Source organism: Canis lupus, chromosome X (assembly GCF_003254725.2).
Source record: "Canis lupus dingo isolate Sandy chromosome X, ASM325472v2, whole genome shotgun sequence".
Classification (NCBI taxonomy): Eukaryota; Metazoa; Chordata; class Mammalia; order Carnivora; family Canidae; genus Canis; species Canis lupus.
Genome location: NC_064281.1, coordinates 66434325 through 66455404, shown reverse-complemented (window position 1 = coordinate 66455404; position 21080 = coordinate 66434325).

The following is a 21080-nucleotide window of genomic DNA, read 5'->3' as shown; positions in this document are numbered from 1 at the left end:
ATGCATTTTTGTAACCAGTGGGACTTGGATCCTGGAGCTTTAAAAGTCAACTTAGCACTGATAGAGCCAGGAGGGTGAATCATAGCTGGGTTGCTACCCTTAGCAGCCTACACAAAGGGGCAACATAAAAAGGAGAGTTTACACAATGCTGAGGGTAAATGGGAGACAGATCTGTTCATACTGAATTCAGGGTGCTTTGGGGAACTTCACCAAATACAAGAGAGCCAGCAGGCAACATTTTCCTCCCCCACCGTGCCCCAGCATAAACACAGAGCCACTGTGGGAGGTGCTGCTGCACAGACACTTGCTACCCAAACTGCCTGCAGTGTGCCATGCCCAGAGATTCTCCTGAAGACTCACCCACTCCAAGTCTGCTAACCTTCTCACTGAGCTCAGGGCAAATTTAGTTAGTGCATACACCTTGCCCAGCAACCAGTTACATGTTGTCACTGTGCTCCATGTCCAGCCACAGTCCTGCACCCAGTTGTGTGCCCCCAGCCAAAATCATGCATTGGGGCCATTCGTGCCCAGACATTGTCATGTGTGACACCCAGTTTCACACCCCTGGTTAATTAATTCTTAATTAAAGAAGAAATTGAAAAATACATGGAAGCAAATGAAAATGAAAACACTACAGTCCAAAACCTTTGGGATGCAGCAAAGGCAGTCACAAGAGGGAGGGATGTAGCAATACAGGCCTTCCTGAAGAAGCAAGAAAAGTCTCAAATATACAATCTAACATTACAACTAAAGGAGATGGAAAAAGAACAGCAAATAAACCCTAAAATCAGCAGAAGGGAAATAATTAAGATTAGAGCAAAAACAAATTATATAGAAATAAGACAAAAACCATAGAACAGATGAGCTTAACTAGGAGCTGGTTCTGTGAAAGAATGAACAAAATTGATAAATACCTAGCCAGACTTATCAAAAAGTAAAGAGAAAGGACCCAAATAAGTAAAATCATGAATGAGAGAGTAGGAATAATAATCAGCACTACAGAATTATAAACAATAATAAGAAAATATTATGAGCAATTATATGCCAACAAATTGGGCAATCTGGAAGAAATGAATAAATTCCTAGAAACACATAAACTACCAAAACTGAAACAAGAAAAAAAGAATACTTGAACAGACACATAACCAGCAAAGAAATTGAATCAGTAATCAACAATCCCCCAACAAACAAGAGTCAAGAACCAGGTGGCTTCCTAGGGGAATCCTAGCAAACATTGAAAGAAAAATTTTAATACCTATTCTTCTAAAGCTGTTATAAAAAATAGAAATGGAAGGAAAACTTCCAAACTCATTCTATTAAACCAGCATTACCTTGATTCCAAAACAAGACAAAGACCTCATTTAAATGGAGAACTACAGGCAATATCCCTGATGACATGGATGCCAAAATTCTCAACAAGACACAAGCTAATTGAATCCAACAGTACATTAAAAGGATTATTCACCACAATCAAGTGGGATTTATTCCTAGGCTTCAGGATATTCCAATATCTGCAAATCAATGTGAGACATCACATTAATAAAAGAAAGGATAACAATCATATGATTCTCTCAACAGATGCAGGAAAAGCACTTGACAAAATAAAGCATCTTTTCCTAATAAAAACCCTGAATAGAGTAGGGATAGAAGGAACATACCTCAACATCATAAAGACGTTATATGAAGGACCCACAGGTAATATCTTCAATAGGGAAAAACTGAGACTTTTCCCCATAAGGTCAGGAACATGACACAGATATCCACTCTCACCACTGTTGTTCAACATAGTAACTGGAATTCCTAGCCTTAGCAATCAGATAACAAAAAGAGAAAAAATACATCCAAATTGGCAAGGAAGAGGTCAAACTTTCACTATTTTCAGATGACATGATATTCTATGTAGAAAACCCAAAAGGCTCCACCAAAAAATTGCCAGAATTGATACATGAATTCAGTAAACTCACATGATACAAAATTAATGTAAAGAAATATGTTGAATACAATGATGAAGCAATGGAAAGAGAAATCAAGGAATCGATCCCATACACAATATCGCAAAAAAACATAAGATAACTAGGAATAAACCTAACCAAAGAGGTAAAAGATCTGCACACTGAATTCTAAAACACTTATGAAAAAAATTGAAGAATCCACAAAGAAATGGAAAAAATTCCAAGCTTATGAATTGGAAGAACAATATTGCTAAAATGTCTATACTACCAAAGCAATCTATATTCAATGCAATCCCTATCAAAACAACACCGGCATTTTTCATAGAAGTTGAACAATTATAAAATTTGTATGAACCAGAAAAGACCCTGAATGGCCAAAGAAATGTTGAAAAAGGAAGCAAAGTGGGAGGCATCACAATTCTGGACTTCAAGGTCTATTACACAGCTCTAATCATCAAGACAGTATGGTTGAGGCACAAAAACAGACACAGATCAATGGAACAGAATAGAGAACCCAGAAAAGGACTCACAGCTGTATGGCTGATTAATCTTTGACTAAGCAGAAAAGAATATCAAAGGAATAAAAAGACAGTCTTTTCAACAAATGATGTTGAGAATACTGGACAGTGACATGCAGAAAAATGAAACTGGACCATTGTCTTATACCATACAAAAAAAAATAGGCTAAAAATTGTTGAAAGACCTAAATGTAAGACAAGAATCCATCAAAATCCTAGGGGATAATACAGGCAGCAACCTCTTTGACCTTGGCCACAGCAACTGCTTACTAGACACATCTCCAGAGGCAAGGAAAACAAAAGCAACAATAAACTCAAGATAAAAAGCTTCTGCACAGTGAAGGAAACAATCAACAAAACTAAAATGTAACCAAACAAAACAGGAGAAGATATTTGCCAATGACATATCAGATAAAAACTTAGTATCCAAAATTAATAAAGATCTTCTCAAAGCTAACATCCAAAAAACAAAGAATCCAGTTAATAATTTGGTAGAAGACAGATGCCTCAGTGGCTCAGTATGTTAAGCATACTCTTGATTTCAGATCAGGTTATGATCTCAGGATCATGAGATGAAGCCCTGTGTCAGGCTCCACATTCAGTTCAGAGTCTGATTGAAATTCCCGCTCTACCTCACCTTCTACCCTTCCCCCACTCATGCTCTGTATCTCCCTTTAAAATAAATAAATAATATATTTTAAAAAGAAATGGGCAGAAGACATGAATAGACACTTTTCCAAAGAAGACATACAGATAGCTAACAGACACATGAAAAGATGTTAAACATCACTCATCATCTGGGAAATATGAATCAAAACCACAATGAGATACCACATCACAACTGTCAGAATGGTAAAATTAATAACTCAGGAAACAACAGATGTTGGCAAGGATGCAGAGAAGGGGGAATCTTCTTGCACTGCTGGTGAGAATGCAAAGTGATGCAGCCACTGTGGAAAACAGTATGGAGGTTCCTCAAAATGTTAAAAATAGAACTACCCTATGACCCAGGAATTGCACCACTAGGTATTTCCCAAAGGATATAAAAATACTGATTTGAAGGAGCACATGCCCCCCGATGTTTATGGCAGGATTATCAACAATAGCCAAATTATGGATAAAGTCCAAACATCCATTGATTGATGAATGGATAAAGAAGATGTGGTGTTCCACACACAATGGAATGGAATATTATTTGGAGATCAAAAAAATAAAATCTTTCCATTTGCAGCAACGTGGATGGAGCTAGAGTGTATTCTGCTAAGTGAGGTAAGTCAGAAAAAGAAAAATATCATATGATTTCACTCATATGTGGAAAGAAATAAAACAGATGAATATAGGGTAAGGGGAGGAAAAATAAAATAAAAATAGAGAGGGAAGCAAACTATAAGAGATTCTTAAATATAGAGAAAGAATAGGGTTTCTGGAGGGGAGGTGGGGGGGCTGGGCTAAATGGATGATGGGCATTGAGGAGAGCACTTGTTGGGATGAGCATCGGGTATTATTTGTAAGTGATTAATCGGTAAATTCTACTCCTGAAACCAATGCTACAGTATAATTTAACTCACTTGAATTTAAATTTTAAAAAGAAGAAAACACACACACACTCTCGAAAGACATAATTTCAGGCATATGACAATTATTTGATATTTGCATATATTTCAAAATGATCATCACAATGTCTAGCTAATATCCATCACCACATTATGATTAGAACTATCTTGTGATAAGAACTTTTAAGATCTACTCTTTTAGCAACTTTCCAATATACAATACATTATATAAACTATTGTCATGATGCTGTATATTACATCTTGTGAATAATTTATTTTATAACTGGAAATTTGTACTTTTGACTCCCTTTATCCATTTCACTTATCTCTGTCTTTGGCAACCACCAATTTGTTCTCTGTATCTATCAGCTAGTGGGTTTTTTAAAAATTCCATATATAAATGAGATCATATGGTATTTGTCTTTCTCTGTCCAACTTATTTCTCTCAGCATAATGACCTCAAGATCCATCTCCACCCATGCTATCACAGATGGCAATATTTCCTTCTTCTATATGGCTGAATAGTATTCCGTTATATATAATGTATACACACACACACACACACACATACAAACGCACAACATTTTCTTTTTCCATTCATTCATTGATGGAAACTTTGCTTTCTGTGAATACATTTCATAATGATATCTATATCTCTATAATGCATTCCTAATTCTTCACCATGGTTATGTCTAATATTTTGGACTTTGAATAATTTTCTTGCCAATTCATTTATTATTACTCATCCACAATGAAATTCATTCTTTTCTGTCTGCTCATCCTTGGGAGAATATTCTGACATTCTTGTTATAGGTCTGGCAGTGTACCACCTTGACAGAAGTTAAGTATCTCACAAATATGGAGACACAGAGGCATTGTGAAAGAAAACTTTAGTTATGAGTCAAAATGTCACAGTTCTTAGCACTGGCTTTGCTGCCAACTAGCTGTATGACATTGAAGAAATCACCTATGGCTTCTTTCCTCCTATGTTACATAATTTAATTGTGTATGCTCTCTTTTATATTTATTAAATTCTCTAGAAGTAAGAAAAAACATTGTCTCCATCTCTTGAATAATCTCAAGTTTCTCAGGCTTCTAATGAATAAAAAGTATGTCTCCTCAAAAATGCTATAAATGTTTTTGGTTGCAAAATAATACAAGAGTCAACAAAGAATTCAGAAAATGAACCATAATTAAACATAAAATAAGATGCATGGAATAAGTTAAACTTCTGCTTGAATTTACATTATTTTCATGATTTTTTGTAAAGAGAATATGAATACAGAGTATGAATGATTAAATCCATCCAAACTTACACAAGAATTATATCTCCTCACTTCAAATATTGAATTGATCAGCCTAGGTAGATTTTGTTTTTACCCTGATGTGCTATCATCAACTACAGAAGGAAAAAAAATCTGTATCTGAAAAGTTCTTTGTATTTGAAAATGTTTCTGATTGTATATTTTCTTGGACAGACACATAGTATCAGCAAAATTTACACCCAACTTGTTTTTATTGTTGCCATATTGAAAAAACTCAACATAGAACAATATTGTTCTAAAGCATCCTTATTAGGCAGGTTTTAGAATTAGCAGTGCATCTTCCCTTAGGAATAATGACATAAATGGTGACTACATTTCCTGGCTAGCACAAAAATACCAATTTAATTCATGATGTGGCTGAAGTATATTATCAATAGATTATTTAAAATTGTAACAGAGAATACATTGGGGATGGTTCTGAGAAGATAAGTTGAAAACCAGAAAAGATTTTAGTCAAAGCCAAAATTTGGAGAAACAAGTAGTCTGGACTGGTGTTTATGGTTCAGAGTTACCCAATAGGTACCAGAAAAATAAAGTATATTAGGTAAAGACAAATTTAAATTTACCTTGGAATATTCAAGAGGAAGAAGTTTCAAAGAATATAGGGAAGAGGGAAGAAGGAAAATTAGTCTTACTTATTAACGAGCTAGAAGCTAGACTATCTGCTTTGCCTAAATGAATTGTAGTATAATAAAAGAGCCGTTAGTACTTCAGGTGGCAAACCATATTACTTCAGATGGCATCAGCATAGTAGTAAAATAGGGTGACTTTGTAACAAAAATAGTCTTTAAATTATTCACTAAAAGTCTATTTCTGAAAGTATATTCTTTCAGGAATCTCTCTTCCAGGGAAACTGAAGTGTTTTAAATACATTCACAAATCATGAATGTTTACTTTCACAGGTAGATCCCATCACTCTGTCTACCATTCATACCTGGCACTTCAAGCTTCTATAATATCCCATAAAATCATCTTTCCAGGCCATTGATAACTTTCCATTTAGATGGATATCCAGGATTTTATTTAACAATCATGGAACTGAAATGGAGGAGAAAATTTCCTTCTTCATCCCCTACCCATCATCTGTTCTATTACAAAGCGACAAGGCAAAAGCACCTGATGCCTTCTATTTATAGTCTATTTTGAGAACATGAATGTAGCTTTTCCATTTTATTTACTCCTTGAGTCAGCTAGAAGCCATCTGGTCCTAGGGATCTGCCACAGTTTCCTAGGACAGGACTAGAAGTAATCACTATCACATGGCCCTCACTGGCACCAACATTATTACAATTACAATAAATCTTTACCTCCTACCCCCACCAGGCTTCTAAACCAAGTATGAATATCTTGACTCTTATTTTTTTCAGAGTCAGTGATCTTACTATTAAGTGGACATTTTGAAAGAGTACTTATTAACAAGCTATTAAGCTAGGTCACTCTTATTACCTTACAATACGTGTGTTCTTAGTTTGAGGAGGCGTCTGTTAGACCCAACTCATCCAGTTATTGTCACACATAGAGATTGTTGGCCTTTTGAACAATTTCAAGAATCCTCAATCCTGTAGCATCAATTATAATAAAAATAGCTGTAACCATAAAATTCAGACTGCCACCTTCCACCTTTGAGTACCCAAAATAACAGAAGGAATCCCATTATTTTCAGGCTGAATTCTACTAACATGAGAAAAAATAGCACCAAATTTGTCCTATACCAAATCCCACCTTCTATTAACTCAAACTTACTACTAATCTTAGTCACTATATGAATCCTAATCAGAGGATGAGAAGGACTAAAACTCAATTATGAAAAAACTTATTCATCAATCACCCATATAGGATGAAGAAAAGTTATTATAGTTTATAATCCCATTATAATAATCTTAAACATATTAATCTATATCATATAATACTCACAACATTTATACTATTTATACATAATCTATTCTATACACCACAGCACTATAACTATCATATACATAAAATAAAATACTCTTTATTACTACACTATCCTTACCACAATGGTATTATTGGGAATCCTCCCACCTCTCTGAGGGATCCTACTCAAATGAATGATCATGCAAAAATTAACAAAAATGATTTCATTATGTTGGTGGGAATGCAAATAGGTTGTGGGAATGCAAATGGGTGCAACCACTCTGGGAAACAGTATGGAGATTCCTCAAAAAGTTAGAATTAGAACTGCTAAACAATCCAGCAATTGCACTATTAGGTATTTACCCAAAGGATACAAAAATAATGATTCAAAGAGGGTACATGGACCCTGATATTTTGCAGCATTATCAACATTAGCCAAATTATGGAAAGAGCCCAAATGTCCATCAACTGATGAATGGATAAAGAAGACATATATATATAATGGAATATTACTCAAGCATAAAAAATGAAATCTTACCATTTGCAGTTACAGAATATTATGCTAAGTGAAATAAGTCAGAGAAAGACAAATACCATATGATTTCACTCATATGTGGAATATAAGAAACAAGACAAATGAACACAGGGGGAAGAAAGAGAAGCAAATCAAGAAATAGACTCCTAACTATAGAGAACAAACTGGAGGAGTGGATGTGGATCAGGGGTGGAGGGTGGGATTGGTTACATAGGTGATGAGTACTAAGGAGGGCACTTGTTTTTTTAAAAAATATTTTATTTATTTATTCATGAGAGACACAGAAAGAGAGAGAGAGAGAGAGAGAGAGGCAGAGACACAGGCAGAGGGAGAAACAGGCTCCATGCAGGGAGCCGGACATGGGACTTGATCCTGGGTCTCCAGGATCACACCCTTGGCTGAAGGTGGCGCTAAACCACTGCCCTAAGGAGGGCACTTGTGATGAACACCGGGTGTTTTATGTGGATGATGAATCACTAAATTGTACACATGAAACTAATATATTTTTTAAATAAATTTATTTTTTATTGGTGTTCAATTTGCCAACTTACAGAATAACACCCAGTGCTCATCCCATCAAGTGCTCCCCTCAGTGCCAGTCACCCATTCACCCCCACCCCCCGCCCTCCTCCCCTTCCACCACCCCTAGTTCGTTTCCCAGAGTTAGGAGTTTTTATGTTCTGTCTCCCTTTCTGATATTTCCCACACACTTCTTCTTCCTTCCCTTATATTCCCTTTCACTATTAGTACACTGTAAGTTAACTAACTGGATTTAAATAAAAACTTGAAGAAAAAAAAAGAAGAAACTAAAAAAAAATATTTCATTATTATACCAACACTAATAGCCATTATAGCACTACTCAACTTATACTTCTACATGATTAGCATATTCGACATTATCAAATATATTCCCCTCAATAAACATAAAAGTCAAGATGCCTGGATGACTTAGTGGTTTAGCACCTGCCTTTGGCCCATGGTGTGATCCTGGAGTCCTAGGATCGAATCCCATATTGGGCTCCCTGCATGGATCCTGCTTCTCCCTCTGCCTGTTGTCTCTGCCGCTATGTGTGTCTCTCATGAGTATGTACATATTTTTTTTAAAAATGCAATAAATCATAAAAGTAAAATGATAATTTGAAAATAGAAAGCAACTAATTTTTTATCACCATTAATTGTAACCTCAGCAATAACACTCCCACTAACAACAATATTATCAATTTGGACTAGGAATTTAGGTTAAAAAGACCAAGAGACTTCAAATCCCTAAACAAGAGTAATTCATTTAATCCCTGAAAAATATAAGGGTCCCAAGACTCTATCCTACATCAAATAAACACAAATCAAACACTTTAATTCAGCTAAATCATTACTATATTGGTGGGCTTCCACTCCATGAAATTTTAGTTAACAGCTAAAAACTCTAATGAACTGGCTTCAATCTACTCCTCTTGCAGTCTAGGGGTAAAAAAGGAAGGAGATACCCTGGCAGAATTGAAGCTGCTTCTTTGAATTTGCAATTGAATATAATTATTCACCACAGAGCTTGGCAAAAAGACAGCTTAATCTTTGTATTCAGAGTTACAGTCTAATGCTTTTCTCAGCCATTTTGCCTATATTCATAAATCACTGATTATTTTCTCCAAATCATAAAAATAATGGCACCCTGTGTCTTCTGTTTGGTACATCATCTGGAAGAGTGGGAACCACCTTAACCCTTCTAATCCATGCCAAGCCAGGCCAATCAGGGGCCTTACTGGAAGATGAAAACATTTATAATGTAATTGTCACTGCCCACACACCAGATATTCGTAATAATTTTCTTTATACTAATGTCTATTATAATTGGATGGTTTGGAAATCGACTAGTACAACTAATAGTAGGAGCACCTAGTAGTTGGAGCACTTATATCTATGAATAAACAATATAAGCTTCTGACTATTACCACCATCATTTCTACTCTTACAACATCCATATTTGAAGCAGACACAGGAACCAGTCGGACTGTATATCCTCCTCTAGCTGACAATGTAGCACACACAGGAGCATCAGTAGATCTAACTAATTTTTCTCTTCACTTAGCAGATGTATCCTCAATTTTAGGGGCTATCTACTTCACTACTACATCAACATGAAGCTACCTGCTGTATTCCAATACCAATCATCTCTATTCATTTGATCAGTCCTAATTACAGTTGTTCTTCTACTTCTGTCACTTCCAGTTTTAGCAGCTGGAATTGCTATGTTACTAACAGACAACAACCTAAATACCACAGCCTTTGACCCTGCAGGAAAAGGAGACACTGTTCCAAAACAACATTTATATTGATTCTTCAGACACTTGAAATATATATCCTAATTTTACCTGGTTTTGGAATAATTCATATATTGTTACCTATTATTCAGGGAGAAAAAAGAACCCTGTGCATATATAGTAATAGTTTGGGCCATAATATCCACCAGATTCCTAGGTTTCATTGCATAAGTTCACCATATATTTACTGTAGGCAGGATATTGACACATGAGCATACCTTACATCAGCCACTAATTATTGCTACCCCAACAGGAGTAAAAATATTTAGTTGACTAACAACCTTTCACCGAGGCAACATCAAATGATTACCAGCCATACTATGAGTCCTGGGTTTTATCTTTTTATTCACAGTGAGGGCCTAACTGGAATTGTATTAGCTAATCAATCCTAGATATTGTACTCCATGACACATATTACATACAGTAGCACATTTCCACTATTTCTTATCAATAGAGAAGTATTTGCTATTATTGGAGGTTTCATTCATTGATTCTCTCTGTTTTCAGGCTGCACACTTAATTCTACTTGAGCAAAAATTCGCTTCACATGTATATTTGCTGAGGTTAATGTAACCTTCTTCTCACAACACTTTCTTAGCTAATCAAGAATACCTTGATGTGGGCAGCCCAGATGGCTCAGCGGTTTAGGGCCACCTTCAGCCCAAACCCTGATCCTGGAGACCTGGGATTGAGTCCCACATCAGGCTTCTTGCATGGAGCCTGCTTCTCCCTCTGCCTGCGTCTCTGCCTCTTTGTCTCTCTCTGTGTGTCTCTGATGAATAAATAAATAAAATCTTAAAAAAAGAATACCTTGATGTTATTCCAATTATATATATATATTTCATAACATGAAATACCACCCCATCTAGAGGCTCATTCATTGCATCAATGGCAGTAATATTAATCGTTTTTATGGTTAGAGAAGGCTTCGCATCCAAAAGAGAAGTGGTAGTGGTAGAATTGATTGATACCAACTTAAGGGATGCCTGGGTGGTTCAGTGGTTGAGTGTCTGTCTTTGGCTCAGGGTGTGATCCCAGAGTCCCAGGATCAAGTCCTGCATCGGGGTTCCTGGATGGAGCTTACTTTTCCATCTGCCTATGTCTCTGCCTCTCTCTCTCTCTGTCTTTCATGAATAAATAAAATCTAACAAAAATACCAACCTCAAATGACTGCATTGATGCCTTCCTCCATATCACATATTTAAAGAATCTACTTATATAAGTCTAAAATAGGAAAGGAAGGAGTCACAACCTCTCAAACTGGTTTCAAGTCAATACCATGACCACTATCTTTCTCAATAATGAGATATTAGTAAAAATTACAAAACTTTATCAAAATTAAATTATAGTTTCTAGCTCTTTGTATCTCTATGGCAGATCGCTTTCAGTTAGCTTTCCAAGAATCAATGTCTCCAATCATAAAAGAACATTTATATTTTCGTGAGACATGCTGATAATCATCTTAATCAGCTCTTTAGTCCTTTATGTTATTTCATTAATACTAAAAACTAAATTAATTCACACAAGTACAATGGATGAAGATGAAGTAGAAACTATACTAGCAGCCATTATCCTAGTCCTAATTGCTCTACCATCACTATGAATTCATCATGCAACAGATGAGATCAATAACTCCTCATTAACCATAAAAATCATGGGTCATGTATGATACTAAACTATGAACATAAAGACGATGAGGACCTAAATTTTGGCTCTTTTATTCCTATGAAATAACTAAAACCAGGGGAGATATAACTATTAGAAGTTGATAACCAAGTTGTCTTACCTGTAGAAATAATAATCCAAGTACTAATTTTATTAGAAGAGTCTTAAACTCATGAGGCGTTCCCTTCTTAGGCCTGAAAACAGATAACCAATCCTGGACAACTGAATCAAAAAGCCTTAATAGCAACATGACTTGGACTATATTGTGGATAATGCTCAGAAATCTGTGGGCCAAAGTATAGTTTTTTACCAATAATTCCTGAATTTCAATATTTTAAGAAACTAATCTGTATCTGTAATGTAATATCGAGAAGCTATAAAACATTTACTTTTTAAGTTAAAGACTGAGAGTTTAGAACTTCTTAATGGAATTCTACAACTAGATACATCAATTTGATTTATTACTATTGTACCAAAAACTATAGTACTATTCATTATATTTCAACTAAAGTTCTCAAAATATTCTTATATATGAAACCTTGAATTAAAATCATCTTAAATACTGAAATATCTATTCTTTGAGAGGAAAAAAATGAACAAAAATCTGTTTGCCTCTTTCACTACCCCAACAGTAATAGGACTGACTTCCTGTTGTCATTGTAATTACTATATTTCCAAGCATTATATTCCTCATATCTAATTGGCTAATTAATAATAGCCTAATCTCCATACAATGTTTAATTCAACTGACATCAAAACAATTAGTAGCTATTTATAATTACAAAGGATAAACTTTAACCTTAAAACTTATATTGCTCATTTATTTTTAAAATTTTTATTAGTTTATTTTTGTTTTTTACTCATTTTATCTATCAGCTCAACAAACTTATTAGGACTATTAGCACTTAGCCTATGAATGAACTCAAAAAGGATTGGAATAAACCAAATGCGATAATTAGCTTAAATTAAAACAAATTATTTCCACTGAAAATAGGCTTAACTTCATAATTATCAAATGTCCCTAGTCTACATCAATCTTTTTCTAGATTCAGTATATTCCTTACAGAACTACTAATATGTCAATCTCACTTAATATCATCTTTATTATGTCTATAAGGCATAATACTATCACTATTATAGTGATCATAATAATTGTAAATATCCACTTCACACTAGCTAGCATGATGCCTATCATCCTATTAGTGTTTGCAGACTGTGAAGCCACACTAGGATTAGCTCTGTTAATAATAGTATCCAACACTTACAGAACTGAGTACGTACGAAATATCAGCCTCCTACAATGTTAAAAATTGTTATTTCAACTGTCTTACTAGTACCATGAACATAACTATCAAAAAATAACATAATCTGAATCAACACAACAACTCAGGTTATCAATTAGCCTTATCAGTCTATCATACCAAGACCAACTTAATGATAACAGCCTCAAATTTTCATTACTTTCCTGATTCCTTATTCCTTACCTCTTCTGGTACTGACAACTTGACTTCTTTCACTAATATTTATAGCCAGCCAATTCCACTTACCAAAAGAAAACCCAGCTCAAAAAAAATCAGTATATTACAACATTAATCTTACTACAGACATTCTTAATTAGAACTTTTAGGGCACAGAGGTAGGGGGCAAGATGGCAGAAGAGTAGGGTCCCCAAGTCACCTCTCCCAACGAAATTACCTAGATAAATTTCAAATCATCCTAAAAACCTACGAATTTGGCTTGAGATTTAAAGAGAGAACAGCTGGAGTGCTACAGTGAGAAGAGTTTGTGCTTCTATCAAGGTAGGAAGACAGAAAAATAAATAAATAAAAAGCATCCTAGGGGGAGGGGCCCGCAAGGAGCCGGGTTAAGCCCACACGGTGAGTGCCCCCAGGACAGGAAAGACCTGTCCGGGAGAAGCAAGAGCTTCACCAATCTTCCCAGACGGAAAGGCGCTCCAGGGAATGGAGCAGGATCCCAGGAGGGGCGGGGATGCCCTCAGGCTCCCAGGGGCAGTAACAGAGGACCTGCGCCGCGGAGGGACAGTGCACCACACACCGGCCAAGCTCCCAAAAGGGCTGCAACTCGCACCTGGCTTGGCCCGGGAGCATCTCGGAGGTGGCTCCATGCGGAGGGAGCTGCGCCTGGGAGCACCATTCCAGCAGCGCAGGCCCCAGAGCTCAGGGCACTGGGGGACACAGCCCAGGATCCGGTGCTCCCTCGGGACAGGCATAGGCCGAGAGGGCACAGGACAGCCAGGAGGCTCTGCCACTGGGTGGCTCCGGGCTGTGCAGATCAGCAGCCCCGGCCCCCAGAGCATCCAGGCCCCTGCAGACTGGGAGCTGCGGTAGTTACTACACAAACTGACTCTAGGGCTAGAGAGCTGGCCACCGCCACTGTTATTACTCTTCCTGGGTCCTCACAGGATAAACAACCCCCACTGAGCCTCACAGTGGCCTCACAGGATAAACAGGATAAACAACCCCCACTGAGCCAAGCACCAGGCAGGGGGCTGAGCAGCTCCCCCAGGTGCTCACACCTGACAATCAGCACATCAGGTCCCTTCCCCAGAACACCAGCTAGATGGATAGGAGAAAAGCAAGTTATTGACCAAGCAGCACTGGAAAGTTCCAGGGGAAGTTGAGAGATTTAAGTACATAGAATCAGAGGATACTATCCCTTGTTTTTTGTTTTCTGCTTGCTTCCCCCCCGTTTTTTTTTTCTTTTCTCTTTTTTTTCTTTTCTTTTTTCTCTTCTCTCTTTTTCTCCTTTTCTCAGTACAACTTGTTTTTGGCCACTCTGCACTGAGCGAAATGATGAGAAGGAAAAACTCATCTCAAAAGAAAGAATCAGAAACAGTCCTCTCTCCCACAGAGTTACAAAATCTGGATTACAATTCAATGTCAGAAAGCCAATTCAGAAGCACTATTATAAAGCTACTGGTAGCTCTTGAAAAAACCATAAAGGATTCAAGAGACTCCATGACTGCAGAATTTAGATCTAATCATGCCGAAATTAAAAATCAATTAAATGAGATGCAATCCAAACTAGAGGTCCTAACGACAAGGGTTAACGAGGTAGAAGAATGAGTGAGTGACATAGAAGACAAGTTGATAGCAAGGAGGGAAACTGAGGAAAAAAAGAGAAAAACAATTAAAAGATCATGAGGATAGATTAAGGGAAATAAATGACAGCCCGAGGAAGAAAAATCTACGTTTAATTGGGGTTCACGAGGGCACTGAAAGGGACAGAGGTCCGGAATATGTATTTGAACAAATCATAGCTGAGAACTTCCCTAATTTGGGGAGGGAAACGGGCATTCAGATCCAGGAACAAAAAACAGCAAATAGATCTTAGAACCAGCAAAAGAAGGGAGTTAATAAAGATTCAAGCAGAACTCAATGAAATAGAGACCAGAAGAACTGTGGAACAGATGAGCAAAACCAGAAGTTGGTTCTTTGAAAGAATTAATAAGAGAGATAAACCATTAGCCAGCCTTATTAAAAATAAGAGAGAAAGACTAAAGTAATAAAATCATGAATGAGAAAGGAGAGATCACCACCAACACCAAGGAAATACAAACGATCTTAAAGACTTATTATGAGCCACTATTGGCCAATAAATTTGGCAATCTAGAAGAAATGGACGCATTTCTGGAAAACCACAGGCTACCAAAATTGGAACAAGAAGATATCAAAACCTGAACAGGCCAACAGCCAGGGAGGAAATTGAAGCAGTCATCAAAAACCTCCCAAGACACAAAAGCCCAGGGGCCAGATGGCTTCCCAGGGGAATTCTATCAAACGTTGAAAGAAGAAACCATAGCTATTCTACTAAAGGTGTTCGTAAATATAGAAAGAGATGGAATACTTCCAAATTCGTTCTATGAGGCCAGCATCACCTTAATTCCAAAACCAGACAAAGACCCCTTCAAAAAGGAGACATATAGACCAATATCCCTGATGAACATGGATGCAAAAATTCTCAACAAGATACTAGCCAATAGGATCCAACAATACATTAAGATTATTCATCATGACAAGGTGGGATTTATCCCCGGGATGCAAGGCTGGTTCAACACTCGCAAAGCAATCAATGTGATTGATCATATTGTTGTGCCCAAGATTACGTATCTGAGAAATCACCAAGGAGCCGACACGGATGCAAACACATGAGGGGTTATTTACAAGCTCAACCTTGGGTCCAAGCATACCCGACACAGTGGAGCAGGGACTTGGACCCCGAAGTGGGTTTCAGCTTAGTTTTATGGACTGGTCTAGGGGACCTCCAGAAGGGGTGGAGGAATTTCTCAAGTTCTGTTTACATTCTGATATGGGGCTCTCGAAGGCATTGAGTTCTGTTCTCATTCTGATATGGGACTTTCTGGCCACAGGCGTTGAGCTCTGTTCTCATTGTAATATGGGACTTTCCGCCACTGGCTTGGGCTCTGTTCTCATTCTAATATGGGGCTTCCTGCCACTGGCTTGGGCTCTGTTCTCATTCTTATATAGGGCTTTCTCATAAGGCGTTAAGCTGTTAGCTGTTTTTTTTTTTTCCTGTAACTGAAGTAATGTAAATTTCAGCTCTTATTCACAAGGGCCTGGGATGGCTGTACTTGTGCTAAAGCTGAACTTAAAATGGAATGACCTTAATTTTCTCAGACTCGACAGAGGCGTGGCAAGATGGCTGAAGAGTAGGGTTCCCAAGTCACCTGTCCCCACCAAATTACCTAGGTAACCTTCAAATAATCCTGAAAATCTACGAATTCGGCCTGAGATTTAAAGAGAGAACAGCTGGAATGCTACAGTGAGAAGAGTTCATGCTTCTATCAAGGTAGGAAGACGGGAAAAAAGAAATAAAGAAACAAAAGGCATCCAAGGGGGAGGGTCCCCACGAGGAGCCGGGCTAAGGCCAGGGCGAGCGCCCCCAGGACAGGAAAGCCCCGGCCTGGAGAAGCAAGAGCTTCACCAATCTTTCCGGAGGGAAAGGCGCTCACAGGGAGTTAGTGTTGTGCCCAGGATTGCGAATCCGAGAAACCACCGAGGAGCTGACACCAATGCAAACACACGAGGGTTTATTACAAGCTGCAGCTTGGGTCCAAGTATACCGGACACAGCGAAGCAGGGACTTGGAGCCCTAAAATAAGAGGCGTAGCAGCTTTATAGGGGCCAGTAGCCAATGAGATACGCAGAAAGTTGCACAGTCATGTCAGTCCACATGCAGGTGGCCAATTGAATTACATTTTACCCTAAAGTATCCATTTGAACTGGTCTATCACTGAGCGGATTTCCGATTAGGATGTGCCCAGCGGCTTGACTAGGGTGGGACAGTGCCTTAAGGAAAAAGGTCATGTGGGGGCAATACAGGAGGTGGCAGGTGCAGCACAAAATGGAGTTAGTCCTGCTCTGCTTGTCCAGGGGTAGGGGATTTTTGTCAGATTTCCTGGGTCCCACAAGGGCAGGACACCAGGAGGGGTGGGGATGCCCTCAGGCTCCCAGGGAGACTAAGAGAGCACCTGCGCCCTGGGGAGAGCACGCCATGCCCCGTGGCCAAGCTCCCTAAAGGGCTGCAGTGCACGCCCGGCTGGACCCGGGAGCAGATCTTCAGTGGCTCTGGAAGAGGCCCTGCGTGGAGGGGGCTGCGCAGCGGGGAACGAGAATCCAATAGCGCAGGCCCGGGAGCACAGGGTGCGGGGACACAGACCAGGATCCAGCACTCCCCCCGGGACACGCAGAAGCCAGGAGGGCACAGGACAGCAAAGACACTCCTGCCCCAAGCTGAGCAGATCAGCGGCCCCGCCCCCGGAACATCCAGGCCCCTGCAGACTCAGAGCTCCATAGTTACTGCAGGAGCTGAATCCAGGTTTCCAGGGCTGGCGCCAGCCACTGTTGTTGTTCTTCCTGGGGCCTCACAGGATAAATAACCCCCACTGAGCCTCACAGTGGCGTCACCGGATAAACAGCTTAAACATCTTTCACTGAGACCCACACCAGGCAAGGGGCTGAGCAGCTCCCCCAAGTGCTAACTAACACCTGAGAATCAGAACAGCAGGCCCCTACCCAACAAGACCAGCTAGACTGACAGGGGAAAAACAAATTATTCACCAAGCAGCACTCGAATGTTCCAGGGGAAGTTGAGGGATTTACAGTATATAGAATCAGAGGATACTCCCCTTTATTTTTTGTTTTTTTGATTTCTGTTTGCTTCCTCCCCCCCATTTTTTCTTTCTTTTTCTTCTCTTTTCTTTTTTTCTCTTTCTTTTCTTCTATTTTCTTTTTTTTTTCTTTTTATTTCCTTCTTTCTCTTCTCTCTTTTTCTCCTTTTCTGAATACAACTAGTTTTTGGCCACTCTGCACTGAGCAAAATGACTAGAAGGAAAAACTCACCTCAAAAGAAAGAATCAGAAACAGTCCTCTCTCCCACAGAATTACAGAATCTGGATTACAATTCAAGGTCAGAAAGCCAATTCAGAAGCACTATTATAAAGCTACTGGTGACTCTAGAAAAAAGCATAAAGAACTGAAGAAACTTCATGACTCCAGAATTTAGATCTAATCAGGCAGAAATTAAAAATCAATTGAATGAGATACAATCCAAACTGAGGTCCTAACGACGAGGGGTAACAAGGTGAAAGAAAGAGTGAGTGACATAGAAGACAAGTTGATGGCAAAGAGGGAAACTGAGGGATAAAAGAGACAAACAATTAAAGGATCATGAAGAAGTGTGTGGGAAATATCAGAAAGGAAGACAGAGCATAAGACTCCTAACTCTGGGAAATGAACTAGGGGTGATAGAAGGGGAGGAGGGCAGGGGGAAGGGATGAATGGGTGACGGGCACTGAGGGGGGCACTTGACGGGATGAGCCCTGGGTGTTATTCTGTACGTTGGCAAATTCAACACCAATAAAAAATAAATTTATTATAAAAAATTAAAGATCATGAGGATAGATTAAGGATAATAATGACAGCCTGAGGAAGAAAAATCTATGTTTAATTGGGGTTCCCGAGGGCAATGAAAGATACAGAGGTCCAGAATACGTATTTGAACATATCATAGCTGAAAACTTTGCTAATCTGGGAAGGGAAACAGGCGTTCAGATCCAGGAAATAGAGAGATTCCCCCCTAAAATCAATAAAAACCATTCAACAGCCCCACATTTAATACTGAGACTTGCAAATTCCAAAGATCAAGAGAAGATCCTTAAAGCACCAAGAGACCAGAAATCTCTAACTTTTATGGGGAGGAGTATTAGGGTAATAGCAGACCTCTCCACAGAGACCTGGCAGGCCAGGAAGGGCTGGCAAGATGTATTCAGGGTCCTAAATGAGAAGAACCTGTAGCCAAGAATACTTTATCCTGCAAGGCTCTCATTCAGAATAGGAGAGATAAAGAGCTTCCACGATAGGAAGAAAATGAAAGAATATGTGAACACCAAACTGGCTCTGCAAGAAATATTAAAGAGGGTCCTTTAAAAGAAAGAGGAAGTCCAAGGAAACAATCCACAAAAACAGGGACTGAATAGGTATCATGATGACATTAAACACATATCTTTCAATAGTAACTCTGAACGTCAATGGGCTTAATGACGCCACCAAAAGGCGCAGGGTTTCAGACTGGATAAAAAAGCAGGACCCATCTATTTGCTGTCTACAAGAAACTAATTTTAGACAGAGGGACACCTCCAGCCTCAAAATAAAAGGCAGAAGAACCATGTACCATTCAAATGGTCCTCAAAAGAAAGCAGGGGTAGCCATCCTTATATCAGATAAACTAAAGTTTATCCCGAGCACTGTAGTGAGAGATGAAGAAGGACACTATATCATACTTCAAGGATCTATCCAACAAGAGGACTTAACAATCCTCAATATATATGCCCCGAATGTGGGAGCTGCCAAGTCTATCAATCAATTAATAACCAAAGTTAAGACATACTTAGATAATAATACACTTATACTTGGTGACTTCAATGTAGTACTTTCTACAATCGATAGGTCTCCTAAGCACAACATCTCCAAAGAAACAAGAGCTTTAAATGATACACTGGACCAGATGGATTTCACAGATATCTACAGAACTTTACATCCAATGCAGCTGAATACACATTCTTCTCAAGTGTACATGGAAATTTCTAAAGAATAGACCACATAATGGGTCACAAATCAGGTCTTAACCGATACCAAAAGTTTCGGATCGTCCCCTGCATATTCTCAGACCATAATGTCTTGAAATTAGAACTAAACCACAACAAGAAGTTTGGAAGGATTTCAAACACGTGGAGGTTAAGGACCATCCTGCTAAAAGATTAAAGGGTCAACCAGGAAATTAAGGAAGAATTAAAAAGATTCATAGAAACTAATGAGAATGAAGATACAACCATTCAAAATCTTTCGGAAACAGCAAAAGCAGTCCTGAGGGGGGAATACATCGCAATACAAGCATCCATCCAAAAACTGGAAAGAACTCTAATACAAAATCTAGCAATGTACCTAAGGGAGCTAGAAAAAAACAGCAAATAGGTCCTACACTCAGCAGAAGAAGAGAGTTAATAAAGATTCGAGCAGAACTCAATGAAATCGAGACCAGAAGAACTGCGGAACATATTAACAAAACCAGGAGTTGCTTCTTTGAAAGAATTAATAAGAGAGATAAACCATTAGCCAGCCTTATTAAAAAAATAGAGAGAAGACTCATTAATAAAATTATGAAGGAGAAAGGAGAGATCACTACCAACACCAAGGAAATAGAAACGATTTCAAAAACATATAAACAGCTATATGACAATAAATTAGGCAATCTAGAAGAAATGGACACATTTCTGGAAAACCACAAACCACCAAAACTGGAACTGGAAGAAATAGAAAACCTGAACATGCCAATAACCAGGGAGTAATTGAAGCAGTCATCAAAAACCTCCCAAGACACAAAAGTCCAGGGCTAGATGGCATCCCTGGGGAATTCTATCAAACGTTTAAAGAAGAAACCAATACCTATTCTAGTAAAACTGTTGGGAAAGATAGAAAGAGACGGAGTACTTCCAAACTCATTCTATGAGGCCAGCATCACCTTAATTCCAAAACTAGACAAAGACCCCACCAAAAAGAAGAATTACAGACCAATATTCCTGATGAACATGGATGCAAAAATTCTCAACAAGATACTAGCCAATAGGATCCAACAATACATTAAGAAGATTCTTCACCATGACCAAGTGCATTTATCCCCGAGACACAGGCTGGTTCAACACTCAAAAAGCAATCAATGTGATTGATCATATCAGCAAGAGAAGAAACAACAACCATATGATCCTCTCAATAGATTCAGAGAAAGCATTTGACAAAATATGGC